Genomic DNA, 26349 nt, shown 5'->3' with positions numbered 1-26349 from the left:
AACAAGTCTTCTAACACTGTGTGTGGTGTTTAAATGCTGCTACTGCATCAGTCTAATCGTTTGAGAAACAGGTTCGTTATACAATATAAAGTTGATCTGATGTCTCCCAACCACACTTGTCTTACATTTTCTTGATATCTTAAAATAATGAGACTGTCCTTTGAAGATGTATGGATATAGAAAAATGTACACAAACCTTAAAACATATCAACTGTTTAAGTTTTTAGAGTCTTCCTATGTTTTCCTACTTTAGTGAATTATCTCTATACCTAGAACTGTGACAATATCAGTTTGAGCCAGACCCCAAATGTAGATGAGACCTCTGCAGATATATGTCTCAGAAGACATAGGAGGATATGTTCTGTGCATGGCTTTAATAAAGCATTTTCACCATTTCTTCACTTGAAGAATATAAAAGAAATAGTCCTAGGGACTGTGTGTGTAGTCACCAATGTTACAGCTCTGTTCACAGTTTGCAACTATTTACAAATCTATTCCTCTAGAAAGTATGGGAAAGATAATCCTACTTATTCTTAGTTTTAATAAATACCCTGAAGTATGATTCTTGATTATATTAGCATATTCTTTGCCCTGAGTTTCAAAATAACATTTCTTAGTGAGATGTCATTTTACGGTTTAAAATTGCATTTTTAAAAGAATTGTTTAATAATTCACTAAAATAGATAACTAACCTTTATGTCTCTGGATTTTTCAGACAACCATGTTTCGACTTAAATATATAACACAGAAAGCTGTGGTTTTAGACTACAAAATCGCTACTCCAAGGCAGTAAGTACCATTAAAGTGAGACCCACAAAGTATAACCATACTATGTCTCATTCTGAATTCAGTCTCCCTTAGAAGGCAGGTGGCTGCAATCCTGTTTTCTTCTGCCATGCCTATTGTGTCAAAATAGTACTGCAAAGCTTTCAATCCCCTTAAAGGTGTGAATCTCCAGGCTCTCTATTCTCCACGGCTTACTCGTTTATTAGCAAGCCTGCAGTGGTTCTGGTTTTGCTATCAAGTAGGAGAAAAGTTCTATATCCAGAGGCCTGTAAAATGCACTGATAGGAAACATTACTGCAAAGATCACCAGTCCATAGTGGTCTTGTTTTGTTTCATCTGTTTCAGTTTCATTGTTGGGCTGTCTTTAAAATATAGTATATGTACAGGCACCATTAATTTGGAACTGATTTCAAACAAAATTCAACTTAGATACTGAGAATATTTTACATGGATTAAAATACAAACTTTAAGCCTAAAAGAGGCTTTCGAATGTTAGCTTTAGCAAACTAACTGAATCACTAAAACAAGCACAACCTAAATTACCTGGATACGCATGTTTACATTATCTTATGCATATGATAACATTAGATAACGTGGAGTATGTTTAGAAAAACCACATATAAAACACCCCATGAAACATCTGATAAACATATCAACTCATATTTAGACTGAGGCACTGAAACGTTAATAAGGGTTTTCCAGTCATACTTCCATTTATTTCAGACTTTACATTTTTAATAAAGAAATTTTTCTTTTCTCCCTATTCTTTCGAATCGCTCTTCCAGTCTTATTATTCCTTTGAATGATTTCCATAAAATCAGCTTCCTCCTTTGGAACTGCCCTAAAGTAACACCCCCTAACCTCTATTTTAAAGTAAATGTGTATGAAAACTCACTTTTATACACAAATTCACTGACTCACCTCAAATACATAGCTCACTTCTGAAGTCTCTAATTGTGTCAGATATCCGTTTCAGTCAGAGGATTTCTGAGAGTCATTGGCATCTAGATACCAGTTCTCTAACCCATCTCATGCTGATGTGTACAGAACGTCTCACATTTCCTTTCCATGCAATGTGGGGCACCTCTCACATCATTTATTTCACATGTCTATGTCATCAAGAAGCAGTCCAATAGTTGTATTATGAAGGTGGACACTTTTTGCAAATTCCATCTTTTCCATTTTACAAAAGATGCATTTCATCACTGCACATATTGAAAAGAGATTAGGATGTCTAAATGCCTTAAGATTCAGTGGTGTGTGTGCTTGTGAGCATGTTTGCATGTTTCTGTGTGTCTGTGTACATACAAAAAATCGACAGAACTCCCTGTCAAGTATATTCTTGAAAGACTGAGATCTGTTTAGAAATTTAATGCACAGATTATTGGAATTATTTGAAGTAGAAGAGATGGTTAGCTCAGCATAATGAATATGTCTGCCAGCCATTTTTATAATGATCTGCTGCGGCTTTTATTGTCTGACAAACCGAGCACTGTGCTTTACTGAGAGCTTTCTTGTTTGACATAATCAAAAACGATGCGATGTACCCCTCGAAGTCTAGCTGGATAAAAGGAAAGCAGCAAAGAGTGGCTTATGCCAATAGTTTGGTTGCATTACAGCAGAAATTATTCTGTAGCTGTAAAATGCACAATTCTTGTCATTTATCATTCATTGTTCACTATTTACAGTAGCGATATTATGAAAATACAATAATACATTTATACTCTGTTCTATAGAACAGCCTTAGAACACTAGTTATGGGAAAAATGTTGAGAAAACATGTTTATGCATACTTAAATACAACCACAAAATAATTTACTTTTGCTGAGCTAATATGTTACCTTATTTATTTGCTCATTTTGGAAAATATTTTAAAAGATAAAGGTTCTAGTTTATTAACAAATACATCAATATTACATTAAAGATTTAGAATTAATATTAGTGATCATTTTTAATTTATATCTCCATATATTTGAAAAGAACTGTGCTAGGTTTTAATAAGGAGGTGTTAATATGAGCTCTGTTAACACTGGGAAGAAACCTCGTACAATAGAACCGCATAGTATGTATATTCACTTGGGTGATAAATGCTTCCCTCTTTCTTTAGAGGATTATTAAAAGCATTCTCTGGAGGAATAAAATGGTGGAAGTCACACATTTAATAGCTCAGGTACAAAGAGTCAGATTGTGCCAGTTGGCAAAAGTTAGCAGGAAGCTGTCACAATAAATGGCAGCAGCTGCTCATAGTTCCAAAGAGTATGTCCCAGTCAGAACTGAAAACTGATGGCATCTACATTAATACTACCTTAATAGCCCATCTGCTGCTCCATAGGGTCCCTAGCTGCTGTATGGAGTCATAGGCATTTGACAGGCAGTCTCTGTATGCCAGACGCACATTGTGCCAAATGTTTTAGGCTGCTTCATCTCGTTCTGATCTGTCAAATTCTCCCTACTCATTTATCAGGCAAGGAGTTATGAGGGTTTTCTTTTCTACACATCATTGGCTTTCAGCACTGGGGCAGCTAACAATTTGGAAGGCAAACTATTTTGGTTATTATTTTTTTTCTAATTGATGATGCAAGGCAAAGTTGTCTAATGCACTATACATTAGTGGTAGGTTAACAAAATGCTATGACATGCAAGCCCAGTGGAGAAATCAATCCAGTGTCCTTTAAATGCATTGCTGCATAAATATGTTTCTAAAATTATACCGAGATGGTTGTATATTTTATACACAACCTTATAAACTGAATAAATATTATAAAAGCTTACATTAGAATCTTTAGATAGAAAAATACTATAATTGTACTGATATCAAAAAGAGTTTTAAAATAGGGAATAGAAAAATATAACATCTGTGATATATCCCCAGAAAGCAGTAAACCTGATGCAGAAGAATGAAACATGAATGTAAGCAAGCTTATCATGTAGCAGTGAAATCATACAGAAGTAACATTGTGAACTGTCTAGAATAAACTATTTATTTTGAATTTCTGGACTGTTAAAATGGTCCAAATCATGTATCACTGAGTAAATAACCAGTTGCAAAAACCCAAACAAATGCAATTCATTGCATTTAAAACAGCAGGGGAAAAAAAAAAACTTTGATAAGTCTTCCTTAGCTGTGGATTTAAGTCTAACTCTTGAGTTCATAGGTGACTGCTCTTCTCACTGGGGATCATCACAAGGCTGTCAAATTCAAAGATTTAACAAAACCAGGATCCCTTCTGAAAAGGGGATTGGCAGTTAAATCCTCCTTCACCTGGAACCTTCATAGACCTTTTATCATTTGCATGTATTTCAAACACATTTGATACATGTTTGCAGATGTTGTTCACTCATAGAATCTTCTTTGTTAACAATTTCTTACACCACCCACCATTAATTTCTAGAATTCCAATTTTACTTTCATCAGATTGTCAAAATTTCATGATAAACAAAAGTAAACAAACACCGTGTTAAAAGAAAACCATACACAAAGAATTTGAACCACACATATTACTTGTTAGGGTGTTCTTACAAAAGTAATGCAATTGAAACATACATTTCAAGAATTTCTACATATTTCCAGGTTATGGACAATAACAGATGTTATATTCATAATAATTTAAAATCTAGGTATTAAATATGTTATATTGTCTAAAGAACATAATTAACTTGACCTGAGTACTAGGCTATATGTAAGTGATGGAGCCTAACACAAAAGCATGTATATCTGCACATATGTGTCCCTGTGCACACATGCATTTATCATGAAAATGGAGGAATGTTTTTGCATGCTTTTAATATGGTTAATATATTATTTTAGTCATTTGAGTATCAATTATTTTATATACATACTTAAAGAAGTTTAATAATCAGTATGACATAGTGTAGTTTTTTAGAGATGAGTGAAATGAAGGCACTTGTCATCTGATGATGGATCTCAGTTTGAGCACATGTAGAGACTGAAGGAGAGAACTGACTCAGTGAAGTCCAATGACCACTACATACATGTCAGCCTTTGTACACTCACATACATATCACACATGCAAACATAGAGGCATTTGTGACATACACTAAATAATAACAATAACAATAATAAATAATAAACAAATAAAATTGCTCCTAAAGTCATTTTTCAAAAAAGTTTAATTTTTTTTTTGATTTTTCATGACAGAATTTCTCTGTGAAGCCCTAGCTATCCTGGAACTCACTCTGTAGAGCAGGCTGGCCTCAAACTCAGAAATCTGCCTGCCTTTGCCTCCCAAGTGCTGGGTGGAATTAAAGGTGTGCACCACCACTGCCAGGCTTGACAGGTTTTTAAACAGGTTTAAGGGTTTTTAAATTATTTATAAATTCAAACAAATAGACCCACTGCATTAGCTCCTCTGTTTTCTGGTGAGTTCAAGTACCAATTACGTTTTTGTTAATTTGTAATTCACCCTGCTAAGACCTTGCACCAGCTCATTTAAGGCTCCTTGCCCTTTCAAAAGGTGACAAATTGGGTGTGAAGGGCCAGATACAGCCCTAATCTTTCCTTAAATTCTCTGGTATTGCTTATTTCCTTAACATGTGAAATCTTTTGAGATGAAAACGTTTTAGAAATGTTGCACTTAGAATACAACAGTGGCTTGGTTTGTAGGGCTGTGCACTACATCTGGTATTTCCTCTAATTCTGTGATACAAGCTTTGCTCTGTTTGTGCAGAAACTGAGGCTTACTTAGTGTACTGGCCAGTTTAATGTCAACTTGATACAAGCTAGGGTCTTCAGAGAAGGCAGAACTTCAACTGTGAAAATGTCTCCATGAGACTGGGCTGTAGGCAAGCCTATTGTTCATTTTCTTAATTTGTGATGTATGGGAGAAGCCCCAACCAATTATGGGTGCTTCAATCCCTGGGCTGATCCTAAGTTCTATTAGAAAACAAGCTGAACAAGTTATGCGAAGCAAGCCTGTAAGGAGCAACCCTTCATGTCCTCTGCATTAGCTACTGCTTTGGGGTTCCGGCCCTGCATGAGTTCCTTCTGATTTTAAACTGTTGTATGGAAGTATGAGCATGATAAACCTTTTCATTCCTGAATTGCTTTTGGTCATGGTGTTTCATCACAGCAACAATAACCCTAATTAAGACAGGTGCCAGCTCAGTGGTTGTAGCACACACCGTTAGCTCTAGCACTCAGGACTAGGCAGGAACTGTGTATCTGAACTTAAAATCATCCCAGTATATAAAGAAAATTCCAGGACAGCCAGGGCTACACAAAAATCCTGTCTCAGGAAAAAAACAGAAAACAAAAAAAAACAACAACAACAACAAAAAAAAAACTAACAAAAATAAACAAAACAAAAGAATTTCTCATGGAATTCGACTCTGTGACCCTGGGTCACCAATGATGTTGAACTGGATTCTATCAAAAGCTGAAGCTATGCTGCTTCCACGTTTACAATTACATTTTAAATATAAAATTCCAGACATTTTAGAAAAATAACAATGAAGCAGGGCAAAAGGAAGGAGAGTGGACTTTAGAATTTGACTATAAAAGGAGTCTAAGTTGACAGAGGAAGGTCAAGGTCTATGCATTAGAGAAAAGTAAAAAATCCCAGCACAGCATATTCATGGTAGCAGGCCCAGACTTCTCTTTGACCCTCAAAATTTATCGGGAAGTGATGCTTTAACATTGTTTGTGTGCGCAAAAGCTCTATGGAATACAGTTACAATCTGTGGTATTAATTTCAATTGTCCACATTTGAACACAAAGACATGTGAAGGATCAGACAGTCTAACTAATATTTTAGGTCCTTTCTGCCAGATAGATTTGCTCCAGGTACCTTACCATAATTTTAAGAGCTAGACTTGTAGAAAATACATACTTTGTTTTTATATAACAATGGTTAGTGCCCAGGTAGGAAAACTAAAATAGAGAGGAGATTTGTTGTTTTTCTTTTTTTTTTTTTTGCTATTAAACATTAATTTATTTTATGTATAGAGAAGTGTGTATTGAATAAAGAATAGCCCAGGCATGGTGGCACACACCTTTAATCCCAGCACTCTGGAGGCAGAAGCAGGCAGATCTCTGAGTTCAAAGCCAGCCTGGTCTACAAAGTGAGTTCCAGGACAGCCAGAGCTATATAGAGAAACCCTGTCTCGAAAACCAAAAGAAAGAAAGAAAGAAAGAAAGAAAGAAAGAAAGAAAGAAAGAAAGAAAGAAAGAAAGAAAGAAAGAAAGATTAATGTACATCTTGAATAATCAATGTTAGTATTAATGACTAAGGCTAAGTTGAGATGAAACAATATTTTGTTAAAAATTCCCGGTAAGCCGCCATAATTTTTTTTTAATGGTCTCATCACCAGAGTCTCTGTAGGATGTCTTAGTAAACTGCTCTATCCTCCAACTCTGATTTTCCAACTTAAAACATCTGAAGAAGACTCAATATGGTAATTTACAGACAGATGAATTTAAAAATTTGTCAATAAAATAAACAAAAAGCCCCCAAACCTATGTTTAACTTTTGTATTTTCAGCCTAGAGAGGAGATTTTTAATAATAGTTATTGGTTGGAATAAAGTGTTCTATTTTTCCTGTAATTTTAGGACAAATTTTGGATATATTTATTAATTTTCCAGTAGGGTAATTTTGAAAACCATAGGGACAAGAAAAACAATAAGACCATGAGCTCCCGAAGACAGAGTAAATCCTATGAAAAGACTCTTTTTCTAATGTTAATAAGATATATATAATAAGAACAATTATGAAAACTATCAGGTAAGAATTATATTCACAATATCAAATTCACATGTATTTGGTAACTTTGGACAAAGTATGCTGCTGTCTATCCTGTCTTCGTGTGTCCAAAGTTCTGTACCAAATTAATTTGCATTTATTAACCTAAAAATATCTTCTTAGACCTTAAATTATTTTCTTAAATGGGTTTAACTGTGTGATTATAAATATCTAGTCTTCAACCCTATTAGAGACATGAGAGGCATAATTGTGAATTGAGTAAACATGAAGACCAGAGCAAGCAGCTTCCAAAACTATAGAAATGACAGAGGTTGCTGGATACTTGAATAGTCAACCAAAGATTTCTCTGTTGTTGGAGCATCAACTTTGGGCTTCTGACCTATAATATATGGAAGACATTTTTGTGTGTGTGTTTGAAGCAGAAATACTGAAGGATTTGCCTACCTTGTCTTGGGAAAGTTCAGAAGTTGACTTCCTTTGAGACCTATTTGTAAACTGAATTCTGACTGCAGTTGAAGCAAAGGAAGTTCCTTGCCAAGTAGCTACCTTGCCACATTTGAAGCAAACTCCATATGGAGGTTGTTTAATTCCTGTCATCCTCTTTGAAGTAGTGAGGCAGTGCTGCTAGGAGCAGACATGTCTTACTGTCCTGAAATCCTAATGTTAAAAAAAAACTTCTTTAAATGCCATATTCCGTAGATCTATGAGGTATTTAAGACCATTTATCTAATTCAATGTATATTTAAATAGGCAAACATTACTTGTTTCTACCAATCTATTACCTGCTTAACTTTGGAAACATCTACACAAAGCTAAATACAGCTAATATCTGTAATTAACTAAACTAGTATCTATCATGATCATATGTTTGACTATTATCTTGCATTTCTTGATTTACCCAGTTTATAATAGTAGCTTTTAAGAACTAGAGATTTACATTACATTTTTAAATTTGTTGGATATATGTAATGCCTTAAGCAAGAGTTAAAACATATACAGTATGTTGTAGCAAAAATAACCTTAATTTTATATGAATATACAAAATCTATACCAAATGTAAAATATTTGGCTTGTTAATGCTCTTTAGTCTAAAAGTAGATTCAATAATCTACCCTTTTATCTTATCATTCCTGTATCTTCTCTTTATTGTTTTTATCCTTTCTCCCTGCTTACCCCTAACATTAGATAGAAGATAGAGAATGTCAGGGGAAGAGAGAAAGAAATCCCTTAATTTTAGCTTCTCTACTTTGTTTCCTCCATGACAAAGACCCTTAACAAATAACCCCACTAAAATAAAGATAATCATCCATCGTATATTGAATGATGAAAAATCACTCACCCCACCTTTTTTATATGGACTGTCATTATCTAAAATTTCTTCCCACTGCCTGGGGGTGGCATTCTTTTTTGGAGACCCCCCCAAAAAAATTGCAAATTGGCCAAGTCTTAAGAAAGCTATCTATGTCATTTACTATCTAGTCACTGTGTTATGGGAAAGTGAAGGGCTTAACAGAAGTCTAGGCTAGAACAAACCGTGTGGCTGGACAATATTTGGTAGCTGTATTGAAGTTGGTCTAGATTCAGCTTTTCTCAAAAAAAGCATTTGAGGCAATCTGTGAGGTAGGATGACCTGGGTTACTTGTCTCATATTCATTGGTATCTGGTTCTTTGTTCTGTAAACATTACATTTCAAAGGGAATATGTAGCACTGCACTAACACATGTATGGAGTGTGCAGTGTGCACAATTTGGCTAAAGGTGATTTTTTTGCTCTATGTTTGAGCAGGAAAAAGGCAACAAACTTTATAAATCCATTTGGACTGTATATCCAAACTGTATCCATCTGTGCCATAAAGGATGGCATGATGAGTCTGTTGGACTCTGTAGCCAATAAGTCCTGGCTGCAGACATTTACGTTCTCAACCAGTCTTAGAGCTGTTCCCATATTGGGAATCAACATATATTTTCCTGTTTTGTTATTCTTCTTGGTTCTCTTCCTCATGTCTGATGCCAAGATTTTAGGAGGTCTCCCTGGTCAAATATAACCTTTACTAATTTCGATGGTATCCATAACTTTTGCTATCCTGTTGAAAGAAAGACAAAACCTTTCCCCCAACTCATTTCCTTCCTTTCATTCTAAAGTTAAGACAATCTTATAATATATGGGGTGATTTATTTCAACAATTTTTTTTCCAAAATATAGTACGCAGTGTTGCTCAGCAACTGTTTTTTTCCACATTTACATTTAAAAATTCAAAGCTAATAAAGCATTATGTAATCTATATATGGGTATCTTTGTTACTCCTTTCTGTTTATTAAGCACCTCTTTTAAAGTACAATTAGATATTTCTACAACTGCTTCTCCTGTAGGATTGTGTGGTATATTTGTAGTATGATTTATATTGTAATATGCAAAAATAACTGTTTCATTTTATTAGAGACATATGCTGGAGCATTGTAAGTCTTAACTTTGTAAAGATATGCCCATAAAAGCCATAACTCTAATAAATGTGTAACCACACAATCAGCCTTTTTTGGTCATTTTTTATTAGATATTTTATTTATTTACATTTTAAATGTTATTTCATTTCCTAGTTTTCTCTCTGAAAATCCCCTGTCCCCTCCCCCCTCCCCCTGCTCCCCAACCCACCCATTCCCACTCCTGGTCCTGGCATTCCCCTATACTTGGGCATAGAGCCTTCACAGGATCAAGGGCCTCACCTCCCTTTGATGACTGACTAGACCATCCTCTGCTACAAATATAGCTAGAGCCACAAGTTCCACTATTTGTTTTCTTTGATTTGTGGTATAGTTCCAAGGAGCTCTGAGGGTACTGGTTAGTTCATATTGATGTTCCTTCTATGGGGCTTCAGTCCCCTCAGCTCCCTGAGTATTTCTCCAGCTCCTACTCTGAGGACCTTGTGCTCTATCCAACGGATGACTGAGCATTCGCTTCTGTATTTGCCAGGCACTGGCAAAGCCTCACCGGAAAGAGCTATATCAGGTTCCTGTCAGCAAGCACCTGTTGGAATCTGCCTAGTGTCTGGGTTTGGTGGTTGTTTATGTGGTGGATCCCCATGTGGAGCAGTCTCGAAATTGCCATTCCTTTAGGCTCTGCTCCAACCTTTGTCTCTGTAACTCCATCTATGGGTATTTTGTTCCCCATTCTAAGAAGGAAAGAAGTATCCACATGGTGGTCTTCCTTCTTCTTGAGTTTTGTGTGTTTTGCAAATTGTATCTTGGGTATTCTAAATTTCTGGGCTAATATCCCTTTATAAGTGAGTGCATATCATGTGTGTTCTTTTGTGATTGGGTTAACAAACTCAGGATAATATCCTACAGATACATCCATTTGCCTAAGAATTTTATAAATTCATTGTTTTTAAAAGCTTAGTAGTACTCCATTGTGTAAATGTACCACAAATTCTGTATCCATTCTTCTGTTGAGGGATATCTGGGTTCTTTCTAGATTCTGGCTATTATAAACAAGGCTACTATGAACACAGTGGAGCATGTGTCCTTTTTACAAGTTGGAACATCTTCTGGGTATATGCCCAGGAGAGGTATTGCTGGATCTTTCAGTAGTACTATGTCCAATTTTCTGAGCAACTGCCAAACTGATTTCCATAGTGTTTGCACCAGCTAGAATTCTTTTTTTTTTTTTGCTAGAGTATTACCATTCTTTATTATATGCTAAATTTCCATCTTATATCTATTTATAAGTATAGCTCCTCTTCTTTTTATAGCAAATGAAAATAGCCAGAGAAAAATCACACAACTGGATAAAAGTCAGAGATGAGTGGATTGCAGTGAGCCAACCTTAATGAAAGTAACTACATTAGAGCTCCCATATCTATGGCTCAGAGGACATCCCTAAAATGTAGATTATAAGGATCAGAATACCAAGGAATCTTAGATAAAAACAGCCTTTTCTAGAAACAGCTCCATAAACAAATCTGTAACATTGATAATTCCATGGACATTTTCATATGAAAGGAAGGACATTCTATACATCCCAAAGATAGCCAAATATTCGTAGAAAAAAAAACATTATATGTCAAAATACTACATTCTAAAATCTTCTTAAAACTGCTATAATTTGACTACTGTGTAAATATTTTTATACCTTTAAAATGCTATCATGCACATGTAGTAATAGCCATATTTTAAAACATATATATATATATATATATATATATACACTCTCTCTCTCTCTCTCTCTATATATATATATATATATATATATATAGTTGCTCTGCTTTTGACAACTAATACAAATGTTCAATCCTGGGAGATATTAATTCATCCTCTCTGAGCAACCAGCTAGCATTCTAACCAGAAACGGAGGAGTGTTCCTCTTTCTCCACATCCTTGCCAGCATCTGCTTTCACCTGAATTTTTGATCTTAGCCATTCTGACTTGTGTGAGGTAGAATCTCAGGGTTGTTTTGTTTTGCATTTCCCTGATTATTAAGGTTGTTGAACATTTTTTTCAGGTGCTTCTCAGCCATTTGGTATCCCTCAGTTCAGAATTCTTTGTTTAGCTCTATGCCCCATTTTTAATGGGGTTACTTGATTTTCTGGAGTCCAGCTTCTTGAGTTCTTAGTATATATTGGATATCAGTCCCCTATCAGATTTAGGATTGGTAAAAATTCTTTCCCAATCTGCTGGTGTCCTTTTTGTCTTATTGACAATGTCTTTTGCCTTACAGAAGCTTTGCAATTTTATGAGGTCTCATTTGTTGATTCTTAATCTTACAGCACAAGCCATTGCTGTTTTGTTCAGGAATTTCCCCCCTGTGCCCATATCTTCAAGGCTTTTCCCAACTTTATCCTTTATAAGTTTCAGTGTATCGGGTTTTATGTGGAGTTCCTTGATTCACTTAGACTTGAGCTTTGTACAAGGACAAAGAATGGATCAATTCCATTCTTCTACATGATAACCACCAGTTGAGCCAGCAACATTTGTTGAAAAAGCTGTCTTTTTTCCACTGGATGGTTTTATGTCCTTTGTCAAAGATCAAGTGACCATAGGTGTATGGGTTCATTTCTGGGTCTTCAATTCTATTCTATTGATCTACCTCTCTGTCACTAACCAGTACCATGCAGTTGTTATCACAATTGCTCTGTAGCACAGCTTGAGGTCAGGAATGGTGATTCCACCAGAGATTCTTTTATTTTTGAGAATAGGTTTTGCTATCCTAGGTTTTTTGTAATTCCGGATGAATTTGCAAACTGCCCTTTCTAACTCAGGGAAGAATTGAGTTGGAATTTTAATGGTGATTGCATTGGGCCTGTAGATTGCATTTGGCAAGATAGCAATTTTGACTATATTAATCTTGCCAATCCATGAGCATGGGAGATCTTTCCATCTTCTGAGATCTTCAATTTCTTTCTTCAAAGACTTGAAGTTCTTATCATACAGATCTTTCACTTCCTCAGTTAGACACACACCAAGGTATTTTATATCATTTGTGACTATCGTGAAGGGTTTTGTTTCCCGAATTTCTTTCTCAGTCTGTATATATTTTCTGTAGAGAAAGGACACTGATTTGTTTAAGTTAATATTATATCCATCTACTGCATTGAAGCTGTTTATCAGGTTTAGGAGTTCTCTGGTGGAATTTTTAGGGTCACGTATATATATTATCATATCATCTGCAAATAGTGATATTTTAAGTTCTTTCTTTCCAATTTGTATCCCCTTGAAATCTCTTTGTTTTCTAATTGCTCTGGCTAGGACTTCAAGCACTATATTGAATGGGTAGGGAGAGAGTGGGTAGCCTTGTCTAGTCCCTAATTTTAGTGGGATTACCTCAAGTTTCTCTCCATATATTTTGATGTTGGCTACTAGCTTGCTGTACATTGCTTTTATTATGTTTAGAAATGAGCCTTGAATTCCTGATCTTTCTAAGACTTTTCTCATGAATATGTGTTGGATTTTGTCAAATGCTTTCTTAGCATCTAATGAGATGATCATGTGGTTTTGGTCCTTGAGTTTATTTATATAGTGGATTATTTGATGGATTTCTCTATAGTAAACCATCCCTCCATCTCTGTGATGAAACCTACTTGATCACGATGGATGATCATTTTGATGTGTTCTTGGATTCAGTTTGCGAGAATTTTACTGAGTATTTTTGCATTGATGTTTATAAGGAAAATTAGTCTGAATTCTATTTCTTTGTTGGGTCTTTATGTGGTATAGGTGTCAGAGTAAATGTGGCTTCATAGAATGAATTGGGTAGAGTAACTTCTGTGGGGGTAGTTTGAGGAAAATTGGAATTAGGTTTACTTTGAAGGTCTGATAGAACTCTGCACTAACCCCATGTGGTCCTGGGCTTTTTTTTTTTTTTGGTTGGGAGACTATTATTGACTGCTTCTATTTCTTTAGGGGATATGGGACTCTTAAGATCATTAATCTGATCCTTATTTAACTTTGGTACTTGGTATCTGTCTAGGAAATTGTCATTTAATCCAGATTTTCCAGTTTTGTTGAGTATAGGCTTTTGTAGTAGGATCTGATGATGTTTAGATATCCTCGGGTTCTGTTGTTATGTCTCTCTTTTCATGTCTGATTTTGTTAATTAGGATGCTGTCCCTGTTCCCTCTAGGTAGTCTGGCTAAAGGTTAATCTATCCTGTTGATTTTCTCAAGAACCAGCTCCTGGTTTGGTTGATTCTTTCTATAGTTTGTTTTGTTTCTACTTGGTTGATTTCAGCCATTAGTTTGGTTATTTCCTGCTATCTACTTCTCTTGGGTGAATTTGCTTCCTTTTGTTCAAGAGGTTTTAGGTGTACTGTCCAGCTGCTAGCATATGCTTTCTTTATTTCTGGTGGCACTCTGAGCTATGAGTTTTCTTTTTAGAAATGCTTTCATTGTGTCCCATAAGTTTGGGTATGATGTGGCTTCACTTTCATTAAACTCTAAAAAGTCTTTACTTTCTTTCTTTATTTCTTCCTTGACCAAGGTATCATTGAGTAGAGTGCTGTTCAGCTTTCACATGAATTTTGGCTTCCTATCATTTTTGTTGTTATTGAAGATCAGCCTTAGTCCATGGTGATCTGATAAGATGCATGGGTTAATTTCAATATTTTTGTATCTGTGGATGCCTGTTTTGGAACCAATTATATGGTCAGTTTTGGAGAATGTACCATGACGTGGTGAAAAGAAGGTATATATCCTTTTGGAATAGGATAAAATATTCTGTAGATATCTGTTAAATCCATTTGTTTCATAACTTCTGTTAGTTTCACTGTGTCTCTGTTTAGTTTCTGTTTCTAGGATCTGTCCATTGATGAGAGTGGTGTGTTGAAATCTCCCACTATTATTGTGTATGGTGCAAAGTGTGCTTTGAGCTGTATTATAGTTTTTTTTTTTTTCTTTTTTTAATGAATGTGGATGCCCTTGCATTTGGAGCATAGATATTCAGAATTGAAAGTTCATCTTGGAGGAGTTTAGATTTGATGAATATGAAGTGCCTCTCCTTGTCTTTTTTGGTAACTTTGGGTTGGAAGTTGATTTTATTTGATATTAGAATGGCTACTCCAGCTTGTTTCTTGGGACCATTTCCTTGGAAAATTGTTTTCCAGCCTTTCACTCTGAGGTAGTGACTGTCTTTGTGCCTGAGGTAGGTTTCCTGTATGCAGCAAAATGTTGGGTCCTGTTTATTTGCTAGTCTGTTAGTCTATGTCTTTTTTGGGGGCGTGGGGGGTGGGGGAATTGAGTCCATTGATATTAAGAGGAAATAAGGAAAAGCTATTGTAGCTGCCTGTTATTTTTGTTGTTAGATTTGGAATTCTGTTCATGTGGCTATCTTCTTTATGTTTGTTAAAAGATCACTTTCTTACTTTTTCTTGAGCTTAGTTTCCCTCATTATGTTGGAGTTTTCCCTTTATTATCTTTTGAATGGCTGGATTTGTGGAAAGATCTTGTGTAAATTTGCTTTGTCATGGAATACTTTGTTTTTTTCCATCTATGGTAATTTAGAGTTTTGCTGGATTTAGTAGCCTGGGCTGACATTTTTGTTTTCTTAGGGTCCATATGATGTCTGCCCAAGATCTTCTGACTTTCATAGTCTCTGGTGAGAAGTCTGGTGTAGTTCTAATAGGTCTGCCTTTATATGTTATTTGACCTTTCTCCCTTACTGCTTTTAGTATTCTATCTTTTTAGTGCATTTGTTGTTCTGATTATTATGATTCAGGAGGAATTTCCTTTCTGGTACAGAATTTTGGAGTTATGTAGGCTTCTTGTATGTTCTTGGGCATCTCTTTCTTTAGGTCAGGGAATTTTTCTTCTATAATTTTGTTTAATTTATAAGTTGAAAGTCTTCCTTTTCATCTATACCTATTATCCTTAGGTTAAATCTTCTCATTGTGTCCTGGATTTCCTGGATGTTTTGAGTTAGGATCTTTTTGCATTTTACATTTTCTTTGATTGGTGTGTCCATGTTTTCTATGGAATCTTCTGCACCTGAGATTCTCCCTTCCACCACTTGAATGATACTTGCATCTATGGTTCCTGATTTCTTTCCTAGGATTTCTATCTCCAGAGTTGTCTCCTATTGGGTTTCTTTATTATTTCTACTTCCACTTTTAGATCTTGGATGGTTTTGTTCATTTCCATCACCTGTTTGGTAGTGTTTTCCTATAATTCTTTAAGGGAATTTTGTGCTTCCTCTTTAAGGAACCAGCATCATAAGACATAATTTTAAATCCAAGCCTTGCTTTTTGGATGTGTTGGGGTATCCAGGACTTGCTGTGATGGGAGTACTGGGTTCTCATGATGCCCAGTGGCCTTGGTTTCTGTAAGAATCTTATGTTTGCCTTTTGCTATCTGGTAATCTCTGGTGTTATATGGTCTATCTGTCTCTGGCTGGAGCTTGTTCTTCCTGTGATTCTATTAGCCTCTGTAAGTACTCCTGGGAGTCCAACTCTCTGTTGAGTCCCAGTGGTCAGAGTACTCTCTGCAGGCAAGAACAGAGGTCTGACACTCAGATTCGCCTCCTGGCTGAATATTAAGGCCTAAAGGGACCCTGTCCAAGAAGCTCTGTTGCTTCTCTGGCCCTAGTGCTCTTCTCAGTGGACTGGTCTCTGAGAGGCCCAGGATACAAGATGGCACTCTCACCTGCATCCTAGAGTCAGAGCCCTCCCTAGAAGTCAACTCTCTTCTGGTGGGGAAGGTACCCAGATGTCTGGGTCTCAGATCAGGTTCCTGGCTGAGGATGAAGTCTGGAAGGGACCCTGTCCAATAAGGTCTTTTGCTTCTGCAGCCCATGTGCCCTCCTGCTTGGACTGGTCTCTTGGAGACCCGGGATAGAAGATCAACAGGGAACTTTTCTAAGGTTCCTAGAGACCTTCCATTTTCTAGATGTTTATTTCATAGTTGTGGTACTCCCATATACTACAGCTTGCCTTCAATTTAATAGCTATTTTATAAAGTTATTGCATGTGTGTATGTATTTGTATATACATATTCCTAAATACAATGTGTTCAGTCCATATTATGTTACTTGAATGTATGTTTACAGTGCTGATTGGGACTCTACAATAAATTTTTTTGCTTTTCCCTAGGGAGGACTATGTTTCCCACTCCTAGCATTTCTCAGTTGCCAATAGTTCCTTTTGAGACCTTGTGAGCTTTGATCCACTTTGGCATGTCTAGTGATGTCATCCTTGTTTATTTCTCATTTGTGAAGGTATGTTGGTATGCCTTCTTGTGTGCAGATTCTGTCATTATTAGGAGACAAAATCTCATAACAAACTACCTGATCCACTGCATTTTAAAATTTTTCTGTTCCTCCTTACTCAATGTTTCCTAACCCTTATGTGTAGGAGTGTTTTGTAAATGTATTCACTGAATCTGAGGTACAAAGTTCTGCATTTGATTGGTTGTAGTTTTCTGTAATGGATACTTTTTCTTGCAAAGAGTCATTTCCATAGTAAGTGGTAACATCATTCTAATTTTTGAGTATATAGATAGAGATCTATCCATATTCATATCTACTTTTACTTTATAAACTTTAAAATTTTCTTCTTTACAATTTGTATCAATAGCCTAAAAAGAAGTTATTTTGTTAAACTTTACCAAATATGTCCTCTGTTTATATTATTGCATTTCCTATTTTAAAATATTTACTTCCTCTTTTGTAAAATTTGTTCTTAGAAATCTAACACAAACAAAGAAATTAGGATAGATCTACTCAGGGTTAAGATCATTGATATCACTGTGTTCTGTCTCACTTTTGTCCCATTGAAGATCTCAAACATTGCACATAAAGCCATCATCTCTCATGTCTAAAGTGCTTGCCTTTGGAACAACTCTTGCAGGACATTTTTTGGTTTATATGAGGTAATGTAAACATTAAATAATAGAAATAATATGTAATATAATTTCCTATATAAATATATTCATTTACAAATATATTGGGATGGTAAAATTATGATACAGCACATATATAAATCAATAAGTGCTATCCTTTCAATCATTATCTGCTATATAGAAGTATTTACAATTTTAAAAGTATTTAACACTCATATGTTTATTATATATTATGCATATATTTTGATCAAGTCTATCCATCACTACCTTCCCTCAAATTCCTCCGTATCACTCTACTCACTTTCTAATCAATTTTATTATCTCACCCTTTTAAATTAGTATCCAGTGAGCTCATTTAGTGCAGCATATATAGCACAGTTACAGGACCTGTTACTGGAGCATGGAGAGACTTTCATAACTTACATTCCTGAAACAAAAGAAAAGAAAAGAAAAGAAAAGAAAAGAAAAGAAAAGAAAAGAAAAGAAAAAAAAAGAAAATAAAAGAAACAAAACAATACAAAACACTATCTGTACCCTAGAAGTTTGCAGTTGCCAAGAGTTTCGCAGAAAGAGTGGGATGTTATGAACTTCCATCTATTCTAATACTTTGCTGGATTGATCTGATACAACGTTTATACACACAATAACAGTTTCTTTATGTTTATATAAATGACTTGTTGTTTTGGCTAGCTAATATAGTTTTAATACCAATGTCTACTCAATCTGGTTCTTATAATCTTTCTGCCATCACTTCAAAAATGATTCCTGAACCATGCAAGGAGGAGGTGTGTTACAGATGTCCCATTTATAGCTAAGCATACTATAGTCTCTTATTCTGTTTATTTTTACTGTTTTAGACTTTCTGTATTAATTCACAACTATTGTAAAAAGAAACTTTTCTGATGATGGTTAATAGACATATTAATTTATGGATATAAAGAAAAGAACATACAGAAAAATCTGTGACTGTGTTCATTTAGTAGAATAACAGTACTAGGTTCTCCCTTAAGACCTACAGTCTAGCTTACTATGAAGTTTTTGCCCAGTTAATGATACCAAGAATAGGTTTTACAGGGATTTGAATAAGAACATTTCTCATAGGCACATATATTTAAATATTTGGTTCACAGTTTCAGAAGAATTAAGAGGTAAGGCCTTGTTGGAAGCAATGTGGTTATTTTGTCTTTTAACATTAATAGAACAGTAATTAAGACAGAAGTCATACCAGTAATGGGGTATTTTTATAGGCCTGACTATGCTACTTGTTGGTGGACTGTGGGATTTGGATTGGGAGAGTTGTGGAGTGCTCTAGGTTTGTCTTAACTAGATATCTTAGTAGAAGAATGAAAAACAGTACTGCTGAGATCAATGTGGACTATGGAGGCTTAGTTCAAGATGCTTCAGAGTGGAACAAGGTTCCACTAGGCCATACAGCACTTTTAAATTATGGCAAAGAATGTGTCTGATTTTTCCCCTTCCCTAAAAATATACTGTATTCTAAATTATAGAAGTGGGGATTAGTTGTTAGCAAAGGATATTTCAAGACAACCTGCTCCATGGTTATTAGTCATCTGGCTTATGCATATCTAACATGACAAGAAGCAAACCAAAGGAAAAAATATAAAAGGTTCAAGTTGAGGAGAAAAAAAGCAGTAAAACACTTAATGTTCAAAGCAATATTGTCTCAAAGAGATGAGAAATTTAAAGAAAATCTGGATGCTATATGGAATGAAGGGGGTAGAGACTTAGAAAGAGACCTGGGCAAACTAACCCTAGAATACATAAAAAGGAAAGCTAATATAACATTGTAAAGAATCAACCAATCAAAGCTTCTGCTAGTGCAATTCAAAGGGTGGGAGGCAGTTTCTAGTAAAAACAGTCAGGGTAACCTGGCAGGTTTTGCCATCTGGTTTTGTCTTTACCAAGATTCTGGGTGTATAGCATTGTGAAATTTTTCTCTGAGGTCGAGGATAGTCAGTGAGGCCAGGATTATAACAGGGGTGCCCCTATCTGGCAGGGTGGAAAGTCCACTGCCTGCAGCAATCCAAGTGAAACCTGAATTACACTGGCAATTCCAAGAAATTAGATGTCTGCCAAAGAGAACTTCTAAGAGGACATAGAATCCACTGAAGATAGAGAAATGTAGTACAGTCAACAAAGTTGGGAGAAATGAGAGCTCTAAATGACCCTTTGACATCACACATACATCTACAGATTTTGAAGTCTACCTTGGTGTGTTTCAGTCTTGCACTGGTCAATTGTTTTCTTACTGTGCCCACTTTAGTTCCTTTTGGAATAGTAATGCATGTTCCATGCCATTATATGTTGGAAGAATGTGATTTGCATTTTGATTTTAATTTTACAGGTGATTATAAGAGACTGCCTGGCGTCTCAGAATAGATTTTTACACTTTTAAATAGTGTTGAGACTGTGAATGACTGTGAGACTTTTGAAGATGTACTGAATGGAATTTGCATTATGTAAAGCCACAAGTCTTTCAAGGCCAGGGGATAGAATGTGGTGGTTTGGGAAAGAATGAATGTCATAGGTTCATATATTTGAATACTTCATCCTTAGTTTGTGGGCCATTTAAGAAGGTTTAGAAGATGTAGCCTTGCTGGAGGAGAAGTAAAAAGTAAACCCCACCGGGGTTTTACTTTGATGTTTCTAAAGACCATGCCAGGTGCACTCTATCTGTGTCTTTTGCTTGAAGTTCAGCTGTAGTCTTCCATCCACCACTCTAGCACCATGCCTTCCTTCCTACATCCATGTTCCCTGCCAATATGATCATACAACCACCTACTAAAACTATAAGCAAGTCTCTAATAAATTGTTTAGTTTCTAAGTTTCTTTGGTAATGATATCTCTTTACAAAATTAAAACAGTAACTAAGACAAGTTCGGTCTTGTGATGGAGGCTTAATTCTTAACCAGAAACACAGTCAATTAGTTTATAGTAACATTATCTTATAGTTATGTGTAATACATTGCATTTCATTGTTGTATGAAGAGGTAAGCCTCTTTTCATTTTTAGCACCATTATATTTCTGTGAATTATGTATGTGAATTCTACTATTGTCCAATCATGCAGCACATGAATACAGCTCTGCTCTGCCTTCGTGCACTTCTGAGCCAAGATCAGTCTACACAACTGCAACCAAATGTTTGTGTGAGATTCTTTTTCTTCATGGAGGCTTCATTTGTTCCATGTCTCACAAAGACTTGCTCTAATGTGTTATTATTTCATATTTGTCTTTCAGCTGATGATGTTGATTACCTTTCCATATATTTGCTGAACATTAAGATATCCCTCCATTTTATCTATACTAATTATTTTTTCAGTATTTTAAAGTTATGTTGTCGATAATATTTACATATGCATTTTTGAATATTTAAAGATATATGCATATATATCTTTATACATTGAAATACACAAGGTATATAAAGATATGAATATACTGCAACATTTGAGTATGTACCTTTGGTCATGAATATGTACTATAAAGGTCTTTTAGATGACAAGATTTCTGTATTTTTAGCTGTTTTACTGTACTGATTAAATGGAGAATTTTTAAAGTGATAATTAAAATGTACATATAAATGGGCTACCATGTGGTATTTTGATACATATTTGCATTGTGTAATGATTATATCAGCTTAAGCATATGTACCTTCTCAAATGTTTATCTCAATTTGGGGAAAGAATCTGAAAATTTTTTTGCTCTAAAATTTTGATATGTACTGTAAATTATTACTTCTTGTCCAATCAGTGCTTGAGCTGAAAATTTAGGCTTCATGCATGGTAGTCAAGCTCAACCTGAAGCTATATGAATAACATGTTTTTATGATCAAAAATTCAAAAGTTTTCATCCACATTTCACTTATTACTTGGTATCCTCTTAAGTGTTTATCAAAAAGGCAACAATTTGATTTAACCTTTTTAATGGTTCTTTATTTAGAAAATATCATGCTGATGGCAATATGCTTGTCATATAATAAAAGTCAAAAACATCTCTATAAAAGGTGCTATGATATGCTGGAAAGAAAATGTTATACATATTGAGTGTTCTGAAATAAAAAATATCTATAAGTCACTTAAAAATTGAAAGCTCACCTCCCAGGTCTATGGTGCATTCTAGGGAGTCTCCCAAACTCCTATTTCCTGAAGTTGCCTGTTTATATTCTTTCTGCAGGCTCTCAGTTTATATTCTTTCTGCAGGCTTTCAGTCCTTTTCCCTCACCCAATACCTGCTCCCCGACACTCAACCCATCTACCTTCCCTCCCAAATCCCTCCCTTGTGATTGTTTTCTTCTCTCTCCTATTGTGACTGAGGTATCTTCACTTGGGCACTTCAGCTTGTTGAGCCTTTTGAACTCTGTGGACTGTATTCTGTTTTTTTTTTGGGGGGGGGGACTAATATCCACTTATTAGTGAGTATATAGCATGCATGTCTTTTGGGGTCTGAGTTACCTCACTCAGGATGATATTTTCTAGTTCCATCCATTTCCCTGCAAAACTCAGGATGTCCTCGTTCTTAATAGCTGAGTAATATTCCATTGTGTAAATGAACCACATTTTCTGCATCCATTCTTCTGTCATGGGACATCTAGGTTGTTTCCAGCTTCTGGCTATCACAAATAAGGCAGCTATGAACATAGTGGAACACATGCCCCTGTGGCATGGTAAGGCACATTTGGCTATATTCCCAAGAGTGGTATAGTTGGGTCTTCAGGTAGATCTATTTCCAATTTTCTGAGGAGCCATCAGATTGATTTTCAGAGTGGTTGTACCAGTTTGTAATCCCACCAGCAATGGAGGAGTGTTTCTCTTTCTCCACATCCTCTCCAACATGTGCTGTCACCTGAGGGTTTAATCTTTGCCATGCTGACTGGTATAAGGAATTTCAGGTTCATTTTGATTTGCATTTCTCTGATCACTAAGGATTTTGAACATTTCTTTAGGTGCTTCTCAGCCATTCAAGATTCCTCAGTTGTGAATTCTCAGTTTAGTACCCATTTTTTGATAGGGTTGCTTGGTGTTTGGGTGACTAACTTCTTGAGTTCTTTAAATATTTGGATATTAGCCCTCTTTCGGATGTGGAGTTAGTGAAGATTTTTTCCCAATCTGTAGGTTACTGATTTTTCTTATTGACTATGTCTTTTGCCTTACAGAAGCTTTCCAGCACTTTCTCTCATGCAGAGCACATGGGTAAGTACCACTACAATAGCAAGTATATGGTGGGGAGATGGAAGAGAAAGAGAAGCAGATGGCTCATGTACTGTGAAGAGAGCCATAACTTAAGATACAAGGGTAGTGAGAAATGCCTAATATGGCCACCTGAGGCCATGGAAATGTCCCTGTCAGTGTTATTGCTGAGGGCCATACCTGGGTCCAAGGCCCTTAGCAGTAGGGGTCTGTGTCAATGTCAGTGGCCCATGTTACCACCAAAGGGTATGTGGAGGTCTTTGGTCTGGACTGTATCTGGGTCCATGTTCATGTCTGAGGACTGTGAAGAGCTGGCCCCACCACTGACCTGCTATGCCACTCTGGAGAGCTGGCTGGACCCAAACGTGAGGGAAAACTGGTCCCTAGGATATGGGAGCAGAAAGCTGGTCACTCTCTACCCCACACTTTGCTGGCTGCAAGACTCAAGAGAGAATCCCTGCACCTCACCTCAGCAGAACAGTAGAGTTGACCCTGATGGAATGAGCACCGGAGAGCTGGCCCTATCCATCACTGCCTGTGGCAAAAGGGAGAGCTGGCCCTGGTGTCAAGAATATGGGAGGGCTGGCCCCACCCCTTACTGAAATGGAGTGGGAAAGCTGTCCCAGAAGGCATGAGCTGGCCGTGCCTCTCATCTGGGCCAAACAGAATAGCTGGCCCTAGTGGGACAAGTGCAGGAGAAAGGGCAGACCCACTACCTCAGCTTTATTCAGGAACTTTGAGTTGGAACACCCCAACAACTGCCTCCTCCATGAACTTCTGGAGTACATGAAGTGGTTTGTCCTGCAGAATGAAAGCTTTCGGATCTCCATGACACCAGAAAGCAATAGGATATCTGAGGGGAGTCCTGTTGAGGATCCAGTACTTATAGCATAAGCCTGAGGCCTTGAACCAGAGCAATTATTCACTGCAATGAAAATTTACAAATAAAGCTGTTTAGGCAAATCGCTATACTGTATGACATGCCATGACATATCACAGATTTCTTTTTAATTTTCTCTTTTCTTTGTTGTGACAAGGGCAGGTTCTGAAGGCAGAGGCCAGATATGGAGGTATGGGGAGATGAATAGGAAGATTCAAAAGTTAAAATGAAGTTGAAGGAAAGACTGGTGTCATTTGGAGCATTTCATTTTATGGTTATTCCCCAGAATATTCTAATATATGTGGCAACATATATTTCAAATTATTGCTAGCCATAATTAGATCAAAATTTCATAAGCTTGTGTTAACACTGGATTTGGGAACTTTTCAATGAAATAAATTGAAATTTTACCTAATCTGGCTTTCAGTCTCCTGTATGTAATAGTGGACATGAACTTTGTTCTGAAAGCAATATGCACTAAAGAGACTATTTCAAAACTCATTCAGTGTCATGGATATATTTCTCACTATCATCAAGCACTATGATAAGATCCAAGTATGGCAAGGATCAAAAAAAGTTATTAACTGTAAAATATTTCTTGTAGTAATTAATCATGAATCAGAAATTAGATTTCAATGTGAGCATTTGAAATATTATTTTCTTTAAATTCCAACTAAAATAGGTTAGTGTAAGTAAAAAAATTACTCTAAGTAAAAATGCTAAAGTAGTGGAAATTAAGAAAATGATTGAGTGATATGGCAACTTTCCAAATGGGAGAAAATATTTTCAAAGTTCACTCTCCTACAGAGTTCATACAAAAATATCTTAGGTGATCAAATCAATAGAAAGAAATACATGATTTAAAGTTTAAAGTGGGCAAATGCAGATAAACAACTAAGAGGTATACATAATAAACTACATTATTAATCATTTTGAAAACTAAAAAACAAAACTAGAATTTTACTTCTTTACTATATTTGTATATTATGAATGAGTGGAATGATACAAAATATTGGGGAATATTAAAAATAAGCACAGATTGTAGTTGCTTGCATGTAATTGTGCAATAATTATGTAATTAGCAATAATTATGTACATGCATACACACAAGATACAGCCTCTGTTAGAAGCCAGACTATCCAAGAGCTGCTTCTATGAATGGTTGGAAGAGTACCCTAGGCTGCATTCACCCCAGGCCTAGGGACATTTGACTGTAGTCACTCATTAACCAATTTGCATGCCCCTATCCAGACACATCTTTCTCTCTCTCTCTCTCTCTCTCTCTCTCTCTCTCTCTCTCTCTCTCTCTCTCTCTCTCTCTCTGTGTGTGTGTGTGTGTGTGTGTGTGTTTCCTTTCTTGCTTGCTCATTTGTGCTTTTGGTTTTTATTAGTTATTTGAAAATTTTACATAATTTGTGAAAAAACTATGGGCGAAATCAACTAAGTGGAAACAAAAAAGAACTATTCAAAGAATCAACCAAACCAGGAGCTGGTTCTTTGAGAAAATCAACAAGATAGATAAACCCTTAGCAAGACTCACTAGAGGGCACAGGGACAACATCCTAATGAAGAAAATCAGAAATGAAAAGGGAGACATAACAACAGATCCTGAAGAAATCCAAAACAGCATCAGATCCTTCTACAAAAGGCTACACTCAACAAAACTGGAAAACCTGGATGAAATGGACAAATTTCTAGACAGATACCAGGTATCAAAGTTAAATCAGGATCAGGTTAATGGTCTAAACAGTCCTATATCCCCTAAAGAAATAGCAGTCATTTATAGTCTCCCAACAAAAAAAAAAAAAAAAGCCCAGGACCAGATGGGATTAGTGCAAAGTTCTATCAGACCTTCAAAGATGATCTAATTCTAGTTCTTCACAAACTATTCCACAAAATAGAAGCAGAAGGTACTCTCCCCAGTTCATTCTATGAAGCCACAATTACTCTGATACCTAAACCACATAAAGACCCAACAAAGATAGGGAACTTCAGACAAATTTCCCATATGAATATCAATGCAAAATTACTCAATAAAATTCTCTCTAACAGAATCCAAGAACACATCAAAATACTCATCCATCCTGACCAAGTAGGTTACATTCCAAGGATGCAAGGATGGTTTAATACACGGAAATCCATCAACGTAATCCACAATATTAACAAACTCAAAGACAAAAACCACATGATCATCTCATTAGATGCAGAGAAAGCATTTGACAAAATCCAACACCCATTTATGATAAAAGTCCTGAAAAGATCAGGAATTGGATGCCCAAACCTAAACATGATAAAAGCAATCTACAGCAAACCAGTAGCCAACATCAAAGTAAATGGTGAGAAGCTGGAAGCAATTCCACTAAAATAAGGGACTAGACAAGGCTGCCCACTTTCTCCATACCTATTCAACATTGTATTTGAAGTCCTACCCAGAGCAATT

The sequence above is a fragment of the Mus caroli genome, chromosome 13, assembly GCF_900094665.2.
Source record: "Mus caroli chromosome 13, CAROLI_EIJ_v1.1, whole genome shotgun sequence".
Classification (NCBI taxonomy): domain Eukaryota; kingdom Metazoa; phylum Chordata; class Mammalia; order Rodentia; family Muridae; genus Mus; species Mus caroli.
Note: the sequence above shows the minus strand (reverse complement) of the source record.